The 25,365-nt window shown below is 39.8% G+C and overlaps 1 long non-coding RNA gene across 1 annotated transcript in view; it reads right to left on the reverse strand.

Annotated features, from left to right (window-relative positions):
• Positions 1-25,365, reverse strand: part of LOC310853603 — a 762,466-nt gene that overhangs the window by 21,871 nt on the left and 715,230 nt on the right. The gene's annotated exons all lie outside the window — the stretch shown is intronic.

Raw genomic sequence — 25,365 nt, forward strand, 5'->3', positions numbered from 1 at the left:
ATCATATAACTTGAGCGGCCCCCTACGGTCCCGGCCCACCGGTAATATGACCGGTACGTCCTGTGGCCAGTCCACACCTGCCTATATGGTTGATACATAGTATTCATAGATACTAGTCTAGGTGCATACATCTAGTATGCAATATGCATAGGCCTACTACATAGTATGCATACTAGATACACAGCGCAATGTGTTGTGAGCTATTAGATCTGCTATTTTCAGAGTGCAACACCCGAGTGCAATAAAACATAAAATCAATTGTCTTTTAGTTCTGCTGGATCTCTTTATTTCGTCCCTCCCTAACATTTTAGTCTAGTTTTTATTTGTTGATGAAATTGTCAATAATATATATTTACCCCTTATATATTGTCGCCATGGAGTGGAAATGTAAAAGAGGTTCCTGTTTTTATAGTTATTAAAAAGTATACGAGGAACACATGTCAGCGTAATTTAAATCGTATATAATAAATAAAATAGTATACAAGCTCAAAACAAGACTTTGTTAGCTTGTTAGATCTGCCATTTTCATAACTTTCTCTACAGTGACAAAATACATTTACACAAGTACTGTACTTAAAATAGACTATTGGCGGCACCATCAAGGGCAAGGTGGAGCCTGCGGAACCGTTGCGGCTTGAGAATCCACCATTCCTGAATAAAGTGCCTGGTGCTGGGAGTCTGGTGCAACGCACAGGGCCTGACCTGGTGAGAGCAGGAGTGGACCTGGTGAGACGTAGGAGGGGCCCGGACAGGTGTCAACCCACAGAGCCTAGTCCTTCCATGTGCCAGAATGGTACCTCCCAGTCCCGGCAGAGTAGTTCAGGAGGAATGGATTGTGTGGCCCTGGTTTTTCCCTAATGGGACTTATCGAGGGTAGCTACTGGGACGTAAATCGGGACTTGATCACTCCCGGCTGGGTCACCTGAGTGAGGGGTATGATGTTGCGAGACCCGAAACCCTGATGACCTTGGGATACATCACTGAGGATACGTCCCAGGTGCATCCATTTATGTATGTATTTTGTTATATACAAGCTCACAATGTGTTGCAATGTCACACATGACAGATGGTGGATCTCCTATTTTCGAAAGATTTTTGTACACTTGAAAACATGTGAAATTCTAGATGATGAGAGAGTACTTTCTACTTTTGGTACTTTAACTACATTTTTATACCAATACATTTGTACTTTTACTCAAGTAGCCTACATTTTGAATTTCTGACCTTTACTTGCAACAGTTTTCTACATTGCAATTGATACTTTTACTTACTTACGTCAATGAACAGTCTACATTGAAGTTATCTGAGATTACCTTATTTTTGGGTGAGAGAGACGTGACCTGTTCATTGTATTTTTGAGGGCCCTCCAATGCATGGATTTTGTTACTTGTGTGTACATGACCTACATGCTTTTTCACACCACAGACCTAGAGATATTTACATATCAAATCAGTAATGCACCACACAACCTCAAATGTTGACTAAATTAACATCTGTATTTTCCACAAATTAACAGGGATGCTTGGGTTCAAATGACTGGGCCACAGACTCCACACTCCACAGCAATAAAACTGCATTTTTGTTTGTACCATATGCCAGCAGATGGCACTGACAGCATGTGGTTCAGCAGTTCACAGCCTTTTCCATTCTAGCCATATGCAGTTTTAGAGTAGAAATATAACATGACTTTGATTTATTGATTTAAATATTTATTTACAGTTTGCAGAATTACAGTACATTTCAACCACAAACTCAATACAAAGACTGTTAACTGTGAGTGGACGACCCAATTAAGCATTACACTTGTTTACAAGAGGGTCCACCTTGTTCAAATCATCAATGTACAAATAGACACTTATATATACCGGTAGTCAAAGAACAGAACAGGAATTAAACATAAAAGGAGGTAAAAAGGGAAAAGAAACATATACAGTGAGGGGAACAAAGGGTGGCCGGTGGGGGGATTCAGATTTTACGGGGGCCAGTTTCGAATTGCAGCCGTCCGTAGGTGCCCTTTTAAGAGCGGTTTTGAAGGAGTCAAGGGATTTGCATGTCTTAATGACTGTTGGTAGAGCGTTCCACATTTTGGTGGCATACTGTAGGAGCGAAAATAATTTAGTCCCTTGTTTGTGCCGAATCTGGGTTGTACATGGTTCGTTGCACTCGCTCTGGTGTTGTGGGTTTGGACTTCGTTAACATTAAGGAAGTATCTCGACAGGTACATGGGTATCTTGGTGGTGTGGACCAGACCCATTGCAAGATGCTGTACTCTGTCGTCGACCCTAAGCCATTCCAGCCTGTCAAAGTGGGCAGGGGTGAGGCCAAGTAGGAGCCTGACCAGTTTGTTTTTGGATGTCTGGGATGTCTGGGTTTTAAGGGCCTTTGAGGTGCTGTGGTACCAGGAGGTGCATGCATAGTCAAAGAAACCTTGTACGAGGGCTCCTGTTAAGCTGAGTGACATCTTGTTTTCTCATCTCATCTCGAGTGACATCTTGTTTTAGGGCCCTTAGGGTGTCTAGTTAAGATGTCTTCTTGTTGCCCAAGTCAAATAATGTCACAAGAGGTTCATTTGAACCCTTTCTTACATCTACCTCAAAAACGAAACAACATACAGGTTGAGATTGATTTTCTCCGTACCGAGGCTGGCAAGGTTTCCAAGGAGGCATATCCGAGACCGGCTTCAAAATGGGGTTGAGACAAACTGGCTTCTGGGGCACGGTGGCACCCAAGGGGCCAGTGAGGCGCTCCAACGTTGAAGCACTGGGCCCTAGTGGTAAGAAGAAGGACTGCAGGCGGACCCATTGATTCGAGACGAGAAAGCCGTATATACGGAGGAAACCCTGTGCAGCTGGGCTTTAACATTGAGCGCTCGGTTGCACTTCCGCATTTGCCAACCAAAATTTGGTTTCATCTTCTCCATTGACTCCTACCACTACTACTACAATTACTACCTTCCATCAAGGTGCAGGAGAGGCTGAGGCGTGGATGTTCTGATACATTCATAGTGCAAGGTACAGCAACCAGGAACCCCCAGGACTTGTAAGTTATTTCTGGGCAATGAGGATAACAAGCGACAGCTCTGCCAGATGATGCTCAAGGTCTGGGGGAGTAAGGAGGCAGTATCCCGGCTGGCAAAATGTGAAACAGCTGCTCTCATCGTGGAGGGAAAAAGCTCATCAACTTGTGTCATTAGATGGAGAAGTAAGTTGATTGATCTAGATAGGTCTAGATAACTTTTGTTCTTGTGTTCATCTGCCAAGAATATACGTTTTAATTGGGGTGTTTTGTGCCATTTCAGGTTGACTGAAACACAATGCCCTCCGGTCAGATCTGGAGGAGACGGGTTGTGATATACCTGCATCATGCTTTCAAGCTGGGCTTCAAGTCAGCAGTAGTAAGGACCCCACCCAGATAGACATATTCTGTATTCTCCTGCATCAAGCTGACAACATCAACCTTGCCATCTACCATGACACTGGCACAGGCAGGCACTGCCAGCTGGTAAATGTCTCAGAGCTGGCAACCTCTCTTGGGCAGCCATACTGTAGCACCCTGCTTGGGTACTATATTCAGTGGTGAGAACTGCAGTCTATACTTCCTTCAAGGGCAAAGTGCCACCACTCAAAAAGCTCCAGAAGAACCCCAAATTTCAAAAGGCTTTCTAGTTAAGAGGATATGATATAAATGTATATATATTTTGGTATGTTAGCCTATAGTGAATAGAATGCAAGATTTTGAAAGACCAAACTTAGCAATTGTCCTTACAAACATTCTACAGTCAGCTGGTCGATGAGTGGAAGTTGAAGCCGGAAATGCAGGAGCAGCTATGTGTGATGTACAATCAAGCATGCGAGACATCAGTAAACCTGGTGTAATCCCACTATCATCATTAACAGGCAGGACAGGTAAAAAAGAACAATATAAATCTTTATTATTTGGTACAAATAAGGAATTTCATAAAACTTTTATTACAAATTAATTCAAATCTGTGGATGAGCAGTAATGACAAACCATTAACAATAATAAAAAACATCCCTTGATTGTTGCTACAGACAGAGCAGCTGGCTTGTGCTCCACTTCCATGGGCTGCAGGCTTAAGGCTCATACATAGTCTGGATTTACGGTGGTGGGGTGACCACCGAACTACAACATGACGTCACGAGCCGTGGTGAAGAGCAAACCACCGCCACCGCTCCAGCCCTTCTCTCTGTTTTTACTCACCACCGCTCAACGTTATTTCAGCTCCGGTGGTCAGCTCACCACCGGAGCGGTGGTCACCTTACCACCGAAAATCCAGACTATGAATAGGCCTTTAGAGAGGGGAATAGATGGGTGAACTCACACATTTTAACACAGCACCCTCCAAATGGCATCCAAGAGCAACGTAATAACCACTACAAACCAATAAGGTCAACCAGTGTACCAACAAGCCCCTCACCTCTATGGCAGCTCAACACGAAGAGGAGTGTAGGCACAGCTGGTTACCTGACTGAACTCTACTGGGGAGATGGTTTGACAAACATAAAGAAAATGTTCAAGCCAGCTGACCAGCTCTGCATTCTACCTATCACTATATGTCTATGATCTAGGACAGGGGTAGGCAACCTTTATTATCAGAAGAGCTATTTTTGGCCCAAAAACGTATTTCAATTCTATCTGGAGCCGCAAAATATGTTTGCTTTAATAAAGCAAACTTTAATTATTCGTGTTTTTTCTGGTCTTTCAATATTACATTTTATTGTTTGCTAATTTCAAGTCAAGTATACTGTACCAGTAAGCCAGCAGCATTGGTGGTGAAAACAAACAAAGATGACTTATCATGAATACATTCTATTTTCCTTCATTAAATTTGATTCTTATTTTTATCTGCATGGTGTATAGGCAACATTGTTTTGCAATATCAAAATTAAAGAATAACTTTATACCTACTACAAATTCAATAATAAATTATGATTAAATGTAAAAAGAAAACCTCTTATTCCTTTTCATACTTCTTTGGTAGCAACTGGGAGACCTATAAGAGCCGCAGGTTGCCTACCCCTGGTCTAGGAGCATAAACCTGCTCACTCACAGTAGCCGGCCAGCTCAATTGTAACCGGTACATCTATTTAAAAAACTACAAAGAAAAAGGAACAGCGGTTAAACTCCACATAAACATATAGACACAAAACATTGTTTAATCCATTGAAAACAAAGTTATCAAAATACAAAGTGCAATGGTAAAATGCATAACTAAAACAAACTAAGCCTACATTACCAGGTGGCTCTCTGGTTGCATGCATGTGACTCAGTTCACAATGGCCACACCTTCTCATCAACTGCATCTGTACACTGAATGTCACCACATAAACATATGGGGACGTTACACAGAATCACAAGCTAAAATGTATCAACTTTACACATACACAAACAGTATACTCACATTTCTTCTCAAATTTATACACTTTACTGGAGAGACAACAGCGACTCACAACCAGGAACAGTACACATTCGTGACTTGACAAATGCAAACATTTTAATTATATAAACATACACATGGCAACCAAACCCAAATATAAATGAACAAAGCAACTAAACAGGCTTACCATTATAGCAAATCATTACAAACATCTCCCTCTCAAAATGTTCGTACAAATACCTAGGAGTAGTAATAGACCATCTGTTGTCATGGAAAGATCAGATGGATTCAGTGTGTAAGAAAACAAAGCAAAGAATCTACTTCCTTCGCCGTCTAAGATCCTTCGGTGCTAAACATACTTCAGAAACTTTATACATCCATGTATGACAACAGCATCCTAAGGTTAGCAAGGAATATCACTATAACACTAACCATGTGTTGTATGGAGACTATATAGTTGCTACCTTCAGGAAGGAGATATGGTCTACCAGCATAGAATAAAGTCAGACTAGGCTTAATCAGTGAGTTGTAGTAGCCTTGACTTCATGTATTGGTTTGTTCTTTGTGTTATGTCAAATGTGTGTGTGTTCTGCATACTTGACTGCTGGGTCGCAAGACAATTTTCAGTGTGAACAGTGACATGAAACAAAGTGAAAAGAAAATGTGAAAAGAAAATGTATTCATTTTACAAGGAATTGTACATACAATTTACAATTTAGGCTTTTAATCCAGAGTGATTTACATTAAGCAAAAACAAAAGCATGGCATACATCACATATATAAAAAGTAGTTATCATGAATCATGTATAAACTAAGAACGTAACAGTGGAGTATATGTAAACTATACGATACTATATTCTATATTATACTTTGTACTATAAAGTGCTATGACTACATAAAATGCAATTCTAGTGCTGTCTACGTAACAAGTTATAAGTCTGTTTAAAATACTATCTAAGTCTACATAAAGTGCTATCTAAGGGGCTAGGCTAGGGCAATGGTGGAGTCTGAAGAGGTGGGTTTTCAGACTATGGCGGAAGATTGGGAGTGAGGCTGCAGTTCTGATTGTGATGGGAAGTGCATTCCATAGTTTTGGAGCCAGAAGGGAGAAGAGTTTGAGACGTGTAGGCCTACATGTGATTGACTCAATACAGTAAAAAAAACAACAACAGATAAATCAACTTCCAACAGACCAGAATGGCATAAACAAAACAGTTATCAGTTAGTTTAGCCTACTCTATTGCATGATGGTGGCTTGTCAAAAATAAATGATCTGCACTCTATAAAGGTCACCTTTTCATCAAGAAACACCCTCATACACTTCAATGAATTCAACTTTAGATATCTGTTTTCATTATCCTCAGTCAATGTCTGATTATTCTCACCTGTGTTGCCAGTACCAGATGGGAAGAAACAGCCGAACAATCATGGTTGTGAATATGTAATTTACACAAAAATAAGTGTCTTTATTATAAGAAACAACCTTGTTTCAGATGACACAAACACGTTTTCATGTAATTAGTTGGTACTGTATACAGGTCAGGTTTAGGAAGAGCCATTACCTCAGAATGATGCTCTTGCCTTCCAGCACTGTAATGTTGTGGAGCGGTTTGGTCAATTTTTCTACCATCACTGTGGGCCCTATAGACTAGCGTACCAAAATCTCCTTGAGGGGGCGTCAGCATATGTGTCACGTGGTAGCGGCCACCATACTTCTGGGATTGTCTGGTCTTTTTACACAGTGAGCGACTATCCGTGTGCGTTCTTTTTTTAAACACCAGATGGAGTTCAACAAACGATGTGCAACCATTCTGTGTATATGCCCGCAGGGTGTTGTGGTGCATGCTTACTGCTTGCAACCCTCTAGTCTAGCTGCTGCTCCATGGAGTTTGGACCTGGGTGTAAGCCTTCTCCTGCCAGTACACAGCCTCTCCGTCACCAAGACTCCTGCCGGGCCTTCATTTGTCTTGTGAACCCCATGCTAACCGGCAAGAGATCTGGGAGCTGCAGTGGTCCCCTGAGGTCTGATGTGATGCAGTGGCCCCCTGCCATTGGACCATCCAGTGAGCCGCTGCCTTGTGGGCTCTTCTAGGAAGACAAAGGCTAGGGGTAATGTCACAGAGTGGAAAACCTGTTACAGTAACACCAGAATCTTTAAGAACAGGTTGGCTACAAGAATTCATTCATTCCATTCTCCATCAACATTTAAAATAGAATGGTACTGTATGATGTGTTCATGAGATATTGTGACTTTATTTTATTATCTGGATTCATGATAGCCTAAATAAATATAGTTTATTACTTATTAGTAATTAACTATTGTCAAGACGTGACTTTTTGCAGCTGTCAGTAGCCCTAAAACATTACCATTTGAATGAAGAGTTTCCCCCACGATGTCACATGTTGATGAAACAATTCCTATAAACCCAAACTTAACCAATGAAACTCTATAGACTTACATAATATACGTACATGAGTTGTCTCTGTACTTGTGGCTACTTTTTTCTGTCTAGTGTCTACACCAAATATCTGTGTCAAATGTAGTTGATATACAAGCTGACAACACCTTGCAACACAACGTATTGTGATCTTGTACCTGTATGGCCAATGTCCCCCCAGAGTATCGATGCTGGGGTTTATATGGTTAGGCTTATAAAAAACTAAGCCTAAACCTTATCTAATAGTAGCCAAATGCAATGCATGTTGCAAAATGCTTTGGAGGGGGAATAAAGAAAAAATGTATCAAGGCACACCTACTGTAAAGTGGGATTTGAACCCATTACCTTGTGATCGAGGACTCATGCTACTGAAAATAAGTCCCACTCACATTTAGAGGTATTTAAGCTCTATCAAATTTGACAGTTCACTTATACTTGATCAGTTCAAGTTATGATCAAGATTTTCTATGAATCTAGAAACATGTGCACAACTGAGAAGTACCTTGCTAACTGCTTGGCCCTCCTTTTGGAGAGGCCGGCCATTTGTAAGCCCCTCACAGAAAAAAGAAGAAAATCACACCCGTAGAATGAACACCTCCCTATGGGAAACTCACCCCGGACAGGTGAAAAGAAGCAGACTCAACATAACTTGTAAGTTGTAAAATCTGCTGCTTTCACACATGCAGCCAGCATACAAAGAACTACAATGTCTTGTGTATTACTGTAGCTTGTCTGACACCTTGATCAAGTTGAGAGAGCAACTGCAGAATAGTCATTGCAGTGAGAGCGAGGCAAGCATGCAGCCAAGAAAAGCAGGAACGGACAGTGCTAGACCAGCGTCGGTCGGGAAAAAATAAATAAATAACTAGACCAGTCATCCCCCAATAGTGAGGGGATATTAGGACCCTTCTGACCCCCCACCGGTGCCCCTGGTCCAGGTAGGATACTGCTGTACTGTATTGATTGATTGATTGAAATATTTATTAACAGTTTGTAGAATTACAGTACATTTTAAGCACAAACTCAACACAAAGACTGTTAACTGTGAGTGGACGACCCAATTAAGCATTACACTTGTTTACAACAGGGTCCACATTGTTCAATTCATCAAAACATTTAGAGACATACAAATAGACACTTCTATATAGTTAAAGAACAGAACAGGAATTCATCATATAGGAAGCAAAAAAGGAAAGGATACATATACAGTGAGGGGAAAAAGGGGGGGGTGGGTGGGGGGGATTCAGATTCTACAGAGGCCAGTTTCGAATTGCAGCCATCCGTAGGTGCCCTTTGAGAGCGGTTTTGAAGGAGTCAAGGGATTCACATGTCTTAATGACTGTTGGTAGGGCGTTCCACATTTTGGTGGCATAGGAGCGAAAATAATTTAGTCCCTTGTTTGTGCCGAATCTGGGTTGTACATGGTTTGTTGCACTCCCTCTGGTGTTGTGGACTTCGTTTACATTAAGGAAGTATTTAGACAGGTACATGGGTATCTGTTCAAATGTCTTTGGTCAAGTTGATAGAAACAACTTCAAGAGTGCTGCTCATACGCTCAGGACTACTGAACTTTTGGGGGGTTAAGTAGTATTCATATATTGAAAGAGCATTATCTCATTACCTGTCACAAATGTCCCACAGCGTGTTGCAAAATCTATTGTGTTAATTCAGCTATCTATTCCACTTTCAGCAGTGCTGTGCTGGCTGTAGTGCAGCCTACAAACTGCTTAAGCAAGTCTCCACTCACCACCAACAGTGCAAGCCGTGAGTGCGAGCAGTATGAAATGACCTTTGTCTGTCCACCGTTTCTTTGGTTCGGGGGACCCAGCCGAACTGAACTTTTGTCGGTTGTTATAATGTAGAATGCAGCTACCTTAAAGAATGACTGCGCTCTGCTTTCCGTGTGTAGGTAACTTCATGGCAGCCTCAAACACCATGTCCTCCTGACCAATGACCATTGAGATGGTCACTGGAAAGGATTGCTGTCAGTCTTTCCACAGAGAGAGACAAGAACTCCTCCTATTGGCAGAAACAAAATCTGTGTGTGTGTGTGTGTGTGTGTGTGTGTGTGTGTGTGTGTGTGTGTGTGTGTGTGTGTGTGTGTGCGTGTGTGTGTGTGTGTGTGTGTGTGTGTGTGTGTGTGTGTGTGTGTGTGTGTAACAAATGACTGATGGAATGATATTTTACCCAGGTTTGTGACTGCTGTGGTGCTGAGGTTGAGTAGGTTATTAAAAGGAAGGAGAACGAGTCAACAACAGTCAACAGACAAAGAATCACTGACCTGCCGGTAGATGTCAAGGACCACACAGAATTATATGCCAACGACCCCCACCTCAAAATGTTTAGTTCCAGGGACACTCAGAAGCAAAGATTTGAATAAAAATTAACAAAATACGTCGTATATCCAAAACATTTGCGCACGTTTTTAGTCAGATAAAAAAAAAAGCATAGCCTATCTATAAGCTCATAGCGCAACATGAGCTGATTGTATATACCGGTAGCGGTACTACTTTTGAACATAGCAAAAGTGATTCCCAAACCTTTTAGCCCGTGACCCAAAACAGAAATTTGATATTCGTTCTGGACCCAAACTAGTGAAAAAATTACTAGTGAAATCTACAAGCTCACAACGTTTTTATTTAGATTCAATTTTTTTAGATTTCTCTTTGATATCTTCATGAAAATACTTCCAAAAAATCATTGCATTTGTTTTTAATTCATGAATTTTATTTGGCTTTTTGGGGAATATATTTTGAATATTTTTTGTTGTCTGTGACCCACAAATGGGTCCCGACCCAGTGTTTGTGAACCATTGCTTTACAGTAGCTGAAACAAAAAAATTACACAGATGCTTTCCAGGTTTTAATGGCTTAATAATACACACACATATAGCTGCACGTTTAGTGTCCTGGAGTGTCCCCAAAGGTCCTTCCCATATTTATAATGAATATATTTGTCTTTATACATTTCTAGAATGATGGGTCAAACATGTATAGGTTTAAATTATGAATTGATTAATGTCTGTTAGGTCTACTAACTTCCAGGCACTTTAAGGCCCGTTTAGGGGCCGGCCCCATACAATGTGATAGCTCCTTGTGATGTGTCTACATTTTATTATTTACTATTCCTTATTCGATTTCACATGACATTTATCCTGTCTTGGTACCATAAATAGAGTCTTAATTTGATATATTTCAAGGTGATAACAGTTGACACCGATATTCAATTGTACTTGATTGTATCACATACATATAATACCTCATTTCCTGTAGGCCGAAACACGTACGCTGTCTGTCCGTCAAATAAGACGGGGGGCGTATATGAATTTTGTTTTTAAACACTTCAACCCTAGAATAAATCCCTATTACTTAGAGGAACATTAACCGGACTTAGCAGCCGATCTACAAGCTCACAACGCCTGACGCTGCGAGGCGTTGCGAGCTTGTAGATCGGCTATTTTCAGCAAAGAGGTTTGGTGTAGAGGGAGAAAAAGAGCAGATCAGGTACAGAGACCACGGTCAGGTTTAGTATATATTTCAGTGCAGGTTAAATGTCTGATGAAGGTGTTTTAAAGATTATATACTTTAGCTATTGAAAAATAGCAGATCTACAAGCTCATAGCGCGGCACCGAGTGCCGCGATACAAGCTTGTAGATCTGCTTTTTTATTTTTTATTGTGGAAATGTGGTGCAAATAAATGAAATAGTTTGAGAACCACTGACACAAAAACATAGGTTTTTCAGAAAACTGTCATGATTTAGAAGACATTTTGTGTAGAATCCGCCTCAGCAGCACAGTAGGCCTACAGGTCTTGAACGAGGCATTTTGCTCTTGATTAACTAATCAAGGGCAACCACGGGGGGGGGGGGGGGGGGGTGTGTGTGTGTGTAAATAACAAATGACTGATGGAATGATATTTTACCCAGGTTTGTTTTGTGACTGCTGTGGTGCTAACAGGTTGAGTAGGTTATTAAAAGGAAGGTGAACGAGTCAACAACAGTCTTTTTTACAGTCGTTTTACAGTAACTAACCTAGAGCATTTTCGTGGACATAAAGAAAGTCACATTCACAGTCACAGCATAGGCTATTTGACGGCCTTCTGGCCCTGGTATTTGTCCCTTGCATCCTAAAAATCACACGTGTGTGAAGTGAGGGGCGCTCTTATCACATTCCATGCTCAGCCAATCAAATCATCACTATGTGGTACACACAATTTGCTTTGTGTGACACAAAACATTTGAACGCCAAAGGCCAAGGGGCCTTGCCCCGGAAATTGACTAACACTAAGTAAAAAAAAAAAAAAAACTACCTAGTAAACAGAGTTAATTCTGCCCGCCACTGCCCACAGTTAACCTCAACATTGGGACATTTTGTGATTGAATTCTCAGTTTGTGTTAGCTGCAAAAGCGGTTCTTAAAGTGGGACCTGGGGTCCCCCCAGGGGTCTTTTTTTTTTTATAGATATTTTTTTTTGCGGCTTACGCCTTTTATTGATTTTTGAAGGGACAGAAAGTAGGCTGACAGGAAACGGGAGAGAGATGGGGGGATGACATGCAGTAAAGGCCGTGTCGGGTCCGGGAGTCGAACCCGCGGCACACTGCGACTGGATTACCAGTCCGGTGCCCAGACCGCTACGCTACGGCCTGGGCCCCCCCAGGGGTCTTTGAAGGGATTCCAGGGGGCGCCCAGCTAAATGCTTGATAGTTACAAACTAAATAGACCTGCCTGTCTGCCATCGGGCAGCAACCATAGCCTACTATTTGAAATATGGAGTTACCTAACGAATATTTTGTTGTCGTTGGATAAGATTTTGTCCACAATTCCATGCTGTGTTGATGTCGGTATACCATTAGTAGAGATAACAGACAGACGTTGATCTAAATAACAATTCTCCTACATTCTCTAATTGTGTAGACTTCGTGTAAATAGTAATAGTAAAAATAATGCATTAAGTAATCAAGAGTAAAATATCTAATAAGGGTACATTTGGTTACCAATGCTAGCTGGGACCATTGGTGGTCACTGGCTCGACCACTGGTTGAGGAACACTAAACTAATGCATTTGTGTTCATGTTGGCAAAGATCTAAATCCGTTCAGCTGTTTTTTGTCGCCCGTGTGTGGACAAAACTAACTTTTATTTAGATGATTTGTTGAGTTACAAACAATGAATCATATGTAGGAGTACAAGGAATTCAAGGAAACATAACAATTACACACCTCGAAACCTTGAATTCACTGAGATTGTGTTTAGTGTTTGTCGCATTTCTGATTCGAGAATTTGATGACCGGCAGATAGGCTTATATATATGTAGCAAATTATTAGCTAATCATCTAATCACAATTATTTGAGGTAATCACTTATTCTTTGCATAATCGTCAATAATTTCTATGTTGGAAAAATGTCTGTACAAGGTCTGTAACATTTTTTTCTAAAAATGGCAGAAATAGCACAGCTACAAGCTTAAGACATGGCATTTGTGGCATGCTGTAAGCTTTTGTACTTTTTTTTTCTTTTTCCTCATTCAAATTTTATTTGTTTTCTGAACAAGAACACAGCATAGTCATTTTACAGTATACAAAATTGAACTCAAAACATTCACTCTCACACGCATACTCGCACGCACACACACACACACACACACACACACACACACACACACACACACACACACACACACACACACACACACACACACACACACACACACACACACACACACACACACACACACACACACACACACACACACACACAAAACCTCCCCCCCCATCCTATTCACAGAATAATCAACCCACAACACATCCATTACAATATCACCTGGTCAGTAAGTCTTTCAGGTCTGATATTAGGTCTGTCCACATTGAAATTGTGCCCTCTTGGGCCTGATTAATCCTTGCCGATGACAGTTCCAGATAAGCAATGTCCAGAAAGCTTCACAGCCAATGTGTTTTTGAAACATCATGTGGGGGATTCCAGCGTTGGGCTATGATCTGGCTGATGATTTGGCTGCCGTAAATCCAGCCAACCAGACCTTGCGTGTCTTTGCCGTAAGAGGTAACATAGAATCATCGTTTAGGTGTACAAATGGATCCACCCCCAATAGATCTGTCAAAGTCCTTGTAACTCTTCCCCAAAACTCGTAAATCCCCGGATATTCCCATACCATATGAACAAATGAGCCCCGGGTTCCTGGGGCACAGAATGTGCAGTATGGGTAAGATGCCAATCCCTTTCGGTGCCCCAGATAGCATTATGTTGTTCCACAATGGAGAAGATTTACACCACTTAGTTCCAAACCCTATATTTCTCTACTGCTCTAAACACCTGAAGTAAATATGAGAACATTGGACCATAATACAAATTACATTTCTTAATAGAAATACCCATCAAAAGAAAACCTTTCATTCCTACAGTGTCTAATAATTCCTGTTCTATTTTTTCTCAAGAAGCTGTTTTATCCTTATCCATCCAAACAAGGAGATTTCTCAACACAAAAGCCCAACGATACAATTTGAAATGAGGGCATGCCCATCCCCCATCAGACTTCCCATACTGAAGCACTGACCATTTAATACTAGGTCGCTTATTATTCCAAATATATTTCCTTAATAATGTGTCCAGCTTTTTCCAATAATTAGCTGGGGGTGCCAGCGGCACCATTGAGCTAATAAAAATAATACGAGGCAGGACATTCATTTTAACCACTGCTATACGTGCCGGTACTGATGATGGCAAATGATTCCATCTGTTAACATCTTCTATTTTTTTTTACACCAATGAAAATTTTGTTTTTGCTATAGTAGCCAATGAAACACCGATTTGAATACCCAAATATAGCACTTCAGTTTTAACTATAATCTGAGGCGGGATGGTCACTTCACTCTGATCGACATTTACAAGAATTAAAGCAGATTTTGTACTTTTTTTTTAAATTAAAATTTAATTATTGTCAGTGATTTCTTTATTTAAGTTATTTTGCTTATATGCCCTGATGTGAAATTTGTGATTATGAAGCCTTAAAGAAGAAAGCGAGAGCAAGCACTCAGTTGAATAATTCCACGTAATGGTGTAACGGGTGCACGGTTCTGTGTATGTATATTTTTTGTTTTTATTTGTATTATTTCTTGTTTTAATTCTCCTAAATGGAAAATAACTGGAAAAACTACTAATGTTATGACAATGTATGTTGTGCACCCAGACCGTTTAGTGCAATGCATTATAAAGGTCCCCTTTATAAATGTTGCCATTTAGATTTAGAGTTGAAGAACACGGCCGAAACGTCCATCTATTGTTTGTTGCCTGCTGGGGGAAAACGAAAAATAAAACAAGAATCCTAAAAGGACACAACTTGAGTGCTGGTATTTATTCTGATTATGAAGCCTAAAAGGCCAAAAAGAAATACTTTCAATGTTCAATGCAAGAAAAAACAAACAAAAACAACAATAAAATCGTTAATAGCGATCGTGACAATATTAATCATCAACTTACATTTGTGATCAGTGAAAGGCCTGCCGTTAGTCTGCTATTCACTGATATTGACCCGGTCATCAAATGATTGGCTCAGGAATGAGACAAAAAAACTAAAACAAGCAAAGAAAAATCTCCACAAACTCAAGGTGTAATCGATAGAAAATAAGTAACTTTGAATCCTTCTTTTTTTGGGGAGCGTTCTACGCACTGCTGGCTGTCTGAATACAAAACAAATAAGAAAAAAGGTCATTCAAATGTTGACATAATTGCCTATAGCAGCTTTAATCCCAATCACAATTTTAACAGTTCAATCTTTTAACCTTTTTTAAGATGGTCCAAACGTGTCGATGTAGATTGGCTATTTGAACCATTTTTTTAATGTTTTTCAAAGTTAGTAAAAAGAATAAAGAAAAGAAAAGAAAAAGAAAGCCCTAAAAATGAGTGCAGGCTTTTTTTTTTTACAATGGGCCCAAGATCTCTCGTTAAATAGCTCACACAAAGCATCAATCTTGTAGATTGGCGATTTCCTCCAGAACAGACTAATACAGATACGGTTGACTTGGATAAAATGTTAACAAAGTTCTCTGTCTGACTTGAGAGAAAAAAAAAGAAAAACATGGACACACACAAAATGTCCCGAACCACCGACCGTAAAGTCATTCCAACTATGACTTTATATTGGCTACTTTAAATTACCGTACTGTTGCCCAAAAGTTGGCAACTGAACCAAGAGGCCACACCAAATTCCACATACAGTATGTGCCTCACCTATAGATTGCAAAGGCCTAATGTTATGGTGATTTAATTAAAAGAATAGTGGACGGCAAAAAAAAGTTGTTGCGTGTATTTAATTTCTGATTTTACTACTATGCAATGGGCCATTAGTTGGTTCCAATGTAGAAAGACAAATTGAAAAAAATGATGATGATGGTCTGTCATGGTGATGGTCTGTCATGGTGATGGTCTGTCATGGTGATGTCTGTCATCCTGATGTCCATTGCCCATACAGTCCTTCAGGCGCTGCTGCGTTCGTTCGTTGTCAAGATGATGCTGGGAGAGAAATACAGGATTGATTGATTGATCGAATACTTTATTAGTTTAGGTTTTGTCACATTCCTGAGACGATCATTTGATGACCGGGGGAGACTCCGTTATTAAAGTCAAAGAGTGTTGTGAGCTTGTAGATCTGTTATTCTCAGCATGCAACCCAGTGTACATTCTGCCATTATGACGCTATCGAGTCAGGCCCGGCCAATACTACAATACAATATTTTAGTGAGACAGCTACAAAAAGATACAAAAAGCTTAACCCATTTAGGACTGAAACTAGAAAATGTCTTCTAAATCATGACAAGTTTTCTGAAAAACCTATGTTTCTATGTAAGTGGTTCTAAAACTATTTCATGTCAAGGACCCCAGAAATTATATCAAATTGGCCGCCGACCGCCATCTGAAAATACTGTATGTTGTTCCAGGGACCCCCAGAAGCAAAGATTTGACTTAAAAACGTTCACGCTGAAAGAATATACATTGAAATATTTGCATCACATTTTCAAGATTTTTCAAAAATAGCTAAAGTACGACATAATCCTTAAAGGACAACTTTAGTTTTTTTCAACCAAGTATTAGAGAATGAGTGTTATTTTTTTTCATTTGCGGCTTTTTCGTTTTAGCGATTTTAGCTATTTTTTACAGGGAGGCGGGGCCATTGGAACATGGGGCTAAATATGTATTTTTTCACAAAATGTTATAGTGATTTATTTTTGAATATTTACAATAGTCCAGGAAATTACATCTGGTCACAAAATATAACGGGATCTATTGAATGTGAAGGGGGAGGTGTCAAACTGACATGATACACACTATGGTAGCTCCTATGTAGTATCCTCATTCACATTCAGTAGATCCCGTGATATTTTGTGGCCAGATGTAATTTCCTGAGGTCTAATGCATGCACGCACACACGCACACACACACACACACACACACACACACACACACACACACACACACACACACACACACACACACACACACACACACACACACACACACACACACACACACAAATAACATAATACTAACATCATAATTATTATACAACACAATCCTAAAACGCTAACGCTCACTCATACACATTCATTGTTGTTTAATTTTTATCTAAGGGACTGCAATGGAAATAAATGTATAACTATGTGTATTTTTCTGTACATGTAAACATTGTCAATAAATATATCAATCAATCAAAATAAATAGGACTAAAGTAAATATTTAAAAAATAAATTGCTGTAACATTGTGAAAAAATACATATTTAGCTCCATGTTCGAATGCCCCCGCCTCTCTGTAAAAACAATAGCTAAAATCAATAAAACGAAATAAAGCAGCAAAAGAAAAAAATATAACTAATTTTTTACTTTCTCTAATAACAACCTAAAACATGAACCTTGGTTGAAAAACCTAAAGTTGTACGACAAGACGTCTTATTGCCGTCTTTGTAATGGAGGCCACGGATGACAAGACGTCTTGATTTTCAAAATTAAAAAAAGTTATATATATATATATATTTTTTCATCCATATTTTGAAAATTCCTCTAATCTGGTGTACAGGTGACATGCACATTACATGCATAATATAATTACAAATTCTTTCTCTCTTTATAATGGGCACTCAGAGCCTAAACTGGTGACCACCAGGTGGCGCTGAAGGAGTTAAAACACCAAAATGTGTTCCCGTCCTGAATGGCTTAAGACGTCCGTAGACGTCCAAGGCACCAAGTGGTTTTATTTGATAAGGGAGTCTTACCGCGTGAACACTTCCGTCTCGGCAACCGGTGTAGATCTGTGTGGGAGACAAGGTATGAGGCCCAGCTCAATAAATACTAGTAAGTATTAATTAAATTAATGAATTAAGACTATACCAATCCAACAAAGTTTAATATCAGTTAGGGTATACAGTAAATTCCTTGTTAAATGTATACATTTTTAACTCTAGCGTGACATAACCAAATTGACGGATGTTAGTTGACCTACCGTGCCCTTGTTCACCGTCATACATGACACCATGTCACTGTGTCCGTGAAGATGCACTATGGCATGGGACTAACACAGGAAGAAGGAGAACGTTGGGACAACAGTCATTGTACTAGAATTATGAAGAAACAACAGTAATACATCTCTCTGCTGTCGGGAAGAAACCACCCAACTCTAAAATGTTTAAGGAAATTAAAAATAGTACATTTTGGGCCCAACAAGCCCAACATTGCATTTCCTCCTTGAGGTATATGGGTATTGAGCGGGTTCAACTGCCACCTAGGGGTGCAAACATGGATTTCAACCCTCAATACTGTGGCTAAGGGCTTGAATGAGTCCTTCGATAACAGACCATTCATATAATTGTACTTCTTTATAGACCATATCATGAGTTTCTTATAATCCAGTATACTATTTTTTGGGGAATTTACCCCTTTTACTTGATGGTATTTAACTTGATTTTAACTCTTCCAGTAGTACAGTGGGCCCTATACTTAAAACAATGTACTACAATGTATTCAATTTGTAGAAACTTCTGTGCATTTTGATCAAAACTCCCAGGAAGAGATAGATTTGAACTGTTTTTCATACAATTCAAAATGGTGGGTGATCTAAAGGTCAGGGGTCATACCCCCCCCCCCCCATACCACATTTGTTCCTCGTGAGGAGACGCAAATGTGTATTGCTGGTGGTCATGAGTTATGCCTGTTCAGAGTTTCAATTGATCGCTGTAGTGTCACCAATGGTTGTGGTCTTCGTGTGTACGCAGGGTGACATTGCCCTCTACCACATTGCTGCAATTTGTAAAAATAAAAATAAACGAGTGCACGGTTTGGCCTGGATCCCAGACAGAATAAATGATTTATATTTCAAAATAGTGGGTGATCTAAAGGTCAGAGGTGAAAACACGAAAGTTGTTCGGCATGAGGAGATGCGTATCAAGGTTTTATTGCCAACTGTCAAACACTTCATGAGCTATGCCTGTTCAAATTTCCAATTGAGTGCTATACAGCACCACCCTTTCACCAATGGACGTGGGCTTCAGGCCTCACCGTTTGGCATAGCCCTCTACCATTAACAGACAAATACAATAAGTACCAATCAGTCCCTTCGGGCTTGGTCCCCTAATGAGTAGTAAGAAGTCTACATTTCCAATATGCAAATAAGTAAGTATCACATTGGAGTACATTTTCAGATCAAGATAAGAAGTTAGACCTGTATACAATTTACCTGTAGATTGTGTGCACGTAGAACGCCGTCCAGACTGGCTGTCAACAGGACCTTCTCCAAGATGGCTATCGCTGTGACGGCGTAACCACGGGCTGGATAGATGTGGACCAACTCGCCATTCTTTAAATGAAGACAGAGAATAATAAAAAAAGATGAAGGTGAAGCATGTGCTACAAATATCCAGTAGTGGAAAATAACGAAGTACAATTACTTCGTTACTGTACTTAAGAACACGTTTTGAGAATTTGTACTTTTATTTACTATTTAAAAATTTCTGTACTTTTACTTCGTTACATTTACAAGTAAAAAAATCGTACTTTTAATCCGCTACATTAAAATTGGACACCTTTCGTTACTCGCTACACATTTCCGCGCAAAATATGCAAAATGTGCGGGGCTCGCTTGATTTCACACAGTACATTTTCCGCAGAAAGTTTATAAAGTCATCGCCTCACTCATTCGTGTGCGGTGCTGTGAAAAAATTGACAGAAGCACCCGTCTCTCTCTCTCTCTCTCTCTCTCTGAATAACTAACAGCGAGCCGCACTCTGTGTGTGTGTGTGTCTTGTTTTCGTCATACACAGCTTAACGTCAGGAACGTTACACGACTCACCCATCCAGGTGATTGCAATAATAATCACTGTAGGCATAGTCTAAAGGCTCATACATAGTCTGGTTTTACGGTGGTGGGGTGACCACCGAACTACAACATGACGTCACGAGCCGCGGTGAAGAGCAAACCACCGCCACCGCTCCAGCCCTTCTCTCTGTTTTTACTCACCACCGCTCAACGTTATTTCAGCTCCGGTGGTCAGCTCACCACCGGAGCGGTGGTCACCTTACCACCGAAAATCCAGACTATGGATAGGCCTTTACCGTGCATTGCATGTAAACGTCTGTCGAACGGGATGGTCGTTAAAGTTGATATCGGTTTCAACTTTCTCCCCCAATAATGTAATCCACATTTGTGCATAGGCCTATAGCCTACTGTAGGCTTTTTTGACTAGATTTAGAAAACATTTTCAAGCTCTTTCTACTGAAATGATCGATTATTTTTATGGATAAATCATTTACATGCATCTCAATGGGAGACAGTTTGCCCTGCAGAGTGGAGTGGGTGCGGCTTAATTAGTGAAGGGCTAATTATAATGCGTGAATTCACGCACTTATAATGTCTGTTTTGCAAATTGCAATGGCTCTCCCCATTCTCCCCTAAATGACTGTGGACCCCCATCTGAAATATATTTTGTGTGAGCTTGCTTGCACCCTGAGTTGTTTGTAAACACAAACATTGTCCTAACACAAACATTATGCCATTGATAATGAATGGCCAGTTTCTAGTGTTTGTCCCAACACAAACATTAAATGCCATTGATAATGAAAGGCCAGTTTCTAGTGTTTATCCCAACACAAACATTAAATGCCATTGATAATGAATGGCCAGTTTCTAGTGTTTATCCCAACACAAACATTAAATGCCATTGATAAGTATGGCCAGTTAAATGCCATTGATGAATGGCCAGTTTCTAATGTTTATCCCAACACAAACATTAAATGCCATTGATAATGAATGGCCAGTTTCTAGTGTTCATCCTAACACAAACATTAAATGCCATTGATAATGAATGGCCAGTTTCTACTGTTCATCCTAACACAAACAGTGTTGAAATAAAGCCACTTTTGGACTTAATTTATTTGTAGGCATTTTGAAAAGCATGTTGTACTTTTTAATTGTACTTTTTTACTTTTATACTTAAGTACATTTTACACCAGGTACTTTTTATAATGTACTTAAGTAACTTTCTTAATGGGTACTTTTACTTTTTTTACTTTTACTTAAGTAATTTTCAAGTAGAGAATCAGTACTTCTACTTAAGTAAAATATTTTTTTACTTTTTCCACCACTGCAAATATCCACAAGGACAGTAGGACACAGAGACACACAAGGACACAACTGGCACCAGGAGAATAGAGGTTATGCACATGAATAAAGTCAATGGCAAAACGAGTGTCAAAGTGAGTTTAACGTTGTTTAGATAGGACTTTTCTGTTTGGATAGAAGGGCTGTGAAGGCCAGAAAGCAGTATTTGCCACTCAGTAAGCGTTCCAGCATAACTTCTGGGTATAATGATGATGTCACGTGCATAACCTCTATAGCAGGCGTTCCCAAACTTTTTAGGTTGAGAGCGACACACACACACACACACACACACACACACACACGCACACACACACACGCACACACACACACACACACACACACACACACACACACACACACACAGGTGTTGTTAATTACCTGGCTTGCGCTGCGCAGCCAGCTCTTCATTATAGTGCTGGTTAACACGGCCTACTAAATACTAAACTAAACACTTTCTGCCTTTTTTGTGTATTTTTTGTTTATGGTCGGAACACATGGCCGGTATTGTAGTAAAGTAGTAAAACAGCAAAGTAGTACGGTCAAAGGTTATGATTAATAGAGAATGAGCCCTTATCCATTGTGGTCGATTGTACTCAATTCATCAGTAATAATACAACCAGTAATACGCCTCTGGGGATGAGAAGCGACCTCAAGGTCGCGTGCACGCATCCGCCTGGGTGACAGCAAACTGCTGGGGGAGCGAATGGGAGGTCAGATCAACATATCCGCCTGGGTGACAGCAGACTGCTGGGCAAGTGCTGGTGCTTTGGCATGGGAGGGTCAGATCAACATATGGAGTTCTGTACTGGCCATTTATGGAGCGTGTCTTGAGTGTACAGGGTTTGATGAGGTCAGATCAACATATGGAATGTCAGAACAGGTCAGCTCCATATACGGAGATCTAAGCGTGGCAGCGGTGGCAATGTCTTGAGTGTACAGGGTTTGATGAGGGCCCATGTAGGGCCGGGCCTTAATTTTCGGGCCTGTTGAGAACTAGTTTTCGCCGGCTGCTACAGTAATAACTTTGGGGAAGGCCCGCCAATAGTTTAAATGGACAGGTATCAGTCAAAAAGTAGTCGAAATGGAAGGATGGGTGGTAATGGGTGGTTAAGGTCCACAGAATGAAAGGTCTGCTCTGACGGAAATATCGCAAAATAAAGTTATGGACCAAAATAAGGCAACATTTCATCATACTTTAATTCTTTCCTTCCCATGTCCATATATATATATATATATATATATATATATATATATATATATATATATATATATATATACACACATATACACATATACACATATACATAATTACATACATACATACATACATACATACATACATACATACATACATACACGTATGCCGACGTCATATCCCAGGTCCGTATATATACGGACCCCAATGCTTTTAACATTGGTCCGGTTGCTATGGCAACACCCCACCGCTCCAGCTATGGGATTGAAAATATAATCATCCTTTTAAAGCAGTTGAAAGGAGGATTTTCAAACCTCCATAAGTCGGATTCCAGAAGAGCTGTCCTTGGTGGATCTTCTGCCATCCAAATTTCGGATTTAAATTGTGCCTTTGTACCGTGACCCTCCCGGCATGTTAAAGCTTCTGTCACACTAGGGGGTTTTCATGATTTTGCACGAAAAGCACTCCTTGACCTAAAAACGGCGATAGCAGTCATCACAAACGTGATGAGGTCAGCACATTGGGATATGGCCGAATTTAGGCCAAGGAGTGTTTTTCGTACAAAACTAATGCTTGGAATTCAGAATCATGAAAGCCCCTAGTTTGACATGTCACATGCTATAAGTATGATACAATTTTGCCTTACATTGGTTGTCCATGGCGGGGTATACAAAAATGGCCATAACCTTTTTTTACGATATCTCCGGAAGAGCAGACCTCTCATTCTATGGACCTTAAAGGGATAGTTCAGATTTGTTTTACTTAAGCTGTATGAAATAAATACATTAATCCACAAAACTAATGTAATTTGTATGGTTGACCTATTTCTAAAAAATTAGCGAAACTTTGACCCCTCTATCACATGGAACTATTGTTTTGGGCATAGTGATATGGACACAAAACACAGTTCCGTGTGATAGAGGGGTCAAAAATAGGTCAACAATACAAATGACGTTAGTTCTTTTTGGCAGTAGCCTATAGTATTTCATACAGCTTAAGTTAAAAAAATCTGAACTATCCCTTTAATGACCAAGTGAATAGAAAACACACATCACAGGTCCTCGCTATATATATATATATATATATATATATATATATATATATATATATATATATATATATATATATATATATATATATATATATATTTCTTTATTTATCTTTAGTTTGAGGCCAGATAGAGTTGCTGGCCAATATTGATGTCATCAGGGATCTCCATATATGGGCTTAATATTGATGACATCACGTGTTTACGGTTTTATGTTTAGTCAACTTGAAGAAGTCTCCAGGGTGGTTCAAATGAATAGCTTTGTGATCAATTACATGAGTAAGTACAGTTGGCAAGCAGCTGGCAGTTCATATCCACACCCTTGCATCAGTTCTTTGAAGGTAAAATGTAGTGAGTGACTTACATGGATATTATGGGCATGAACAGTTGCATCAGTCGAGCCGCTGAAGACGAGATCATCCAATACCTGAGAATTACAAGAATATTGAATTATGTACAGTACATTACATCGCCTAGCCCTGTAGTTGACCGCAGAATCTCAGAGTACATTCACACATGTCAAGTTTGACTTGATTTTCCATCAGGAGTTGAACTCATCTTAACTCAAACGGCATGCTTAAAGCATTGAAAGGCAGGAAGGCAAAGCACTAGGGGTGTAACAATATAGTAACTGTATCGAGAATGTTATTTTAATTTCAAGAATCCAAGTATATCGAAATGTGAACAGCAACGTTGACTTTGTATCCTGTCATTTTGCAATGCAAATAATCGGTATCAGATTGTTTTGCATTGCAAAAATCGATTCCATCAATACTAAGTACTAATAAAAAAGAAAAAGATTGGTTGAATTACTTTTCCATTCAATATCACTACACTCGTCTATCGAATGTGCATATTATCTGTGTTCATGTCAAGGTACAGGTTTGCCCATTATGTTCAAACAATGTATTTTATATCCATATTCATACATTTTCCCTTAGAAAACCTGCACTATCCACACGTTTCAACATATTTGCCGTAATTACTTTCTCTTTACTGTAATGATTTTAAATCATTGAGTCGTATCACCAGAATGAACCAATATCGGCCATGCATCGTATCATACCATGTATCGTATCATACCATGTATCGTATCATACCATGTATCGTATCATACCATGTATCGTATCATACCATGTATCGTATCATGGTACTTATTCCTTCATTAAAAAATATGATTGGCACCTCATAAGTGTAAATATAAAATCCAATATAATATAGCCTACAATTGAAACCTGCTACTGCAGTGATTTTATCCTGTGTTCAATGCGTTGCTGCGTTTGTGTGTGGACATATATCTCTGTCGTATGGCCAGGGATTTCTTCTAAAACGGAGGACGAAAATATCCGTTTTGCAAAAGATCCATGCACGTATAGCCTGGGCCTGAAGGCATGTGATGTCTTCGTCTAATGAAACGATCATCTCATTAATCATTGACATGGCGTTATTTAGGCTATAATGATCAACTTGTATGGGTGATCATTTTATGTATATCAAATATTCTATTAACTCAAGGTAATTAATGCTACAGCTCTGAATATAAATGTCGGAACTGGTGTAAAATGGAGAATAAGTCTGTTGCAGTGTTGCACTGAAAACCAGAACAGGTACGCTCGCCCCTTTTCCAACTCACC

The sequence above is a fragment of the Protomyctophum parallelum genome, assembly GCF_964188405.1.
Source record: "Protomyctophum parallelum genome assembly, chromosome: 22".
NCBI classification, from domain to species: domain Eukaryota; kingdom Metazoa; phylum Chordata; class Actinopteri; order Myctophiformes; family Myctophidae; genus Protomyctophum; species Protomyctophum parallelum.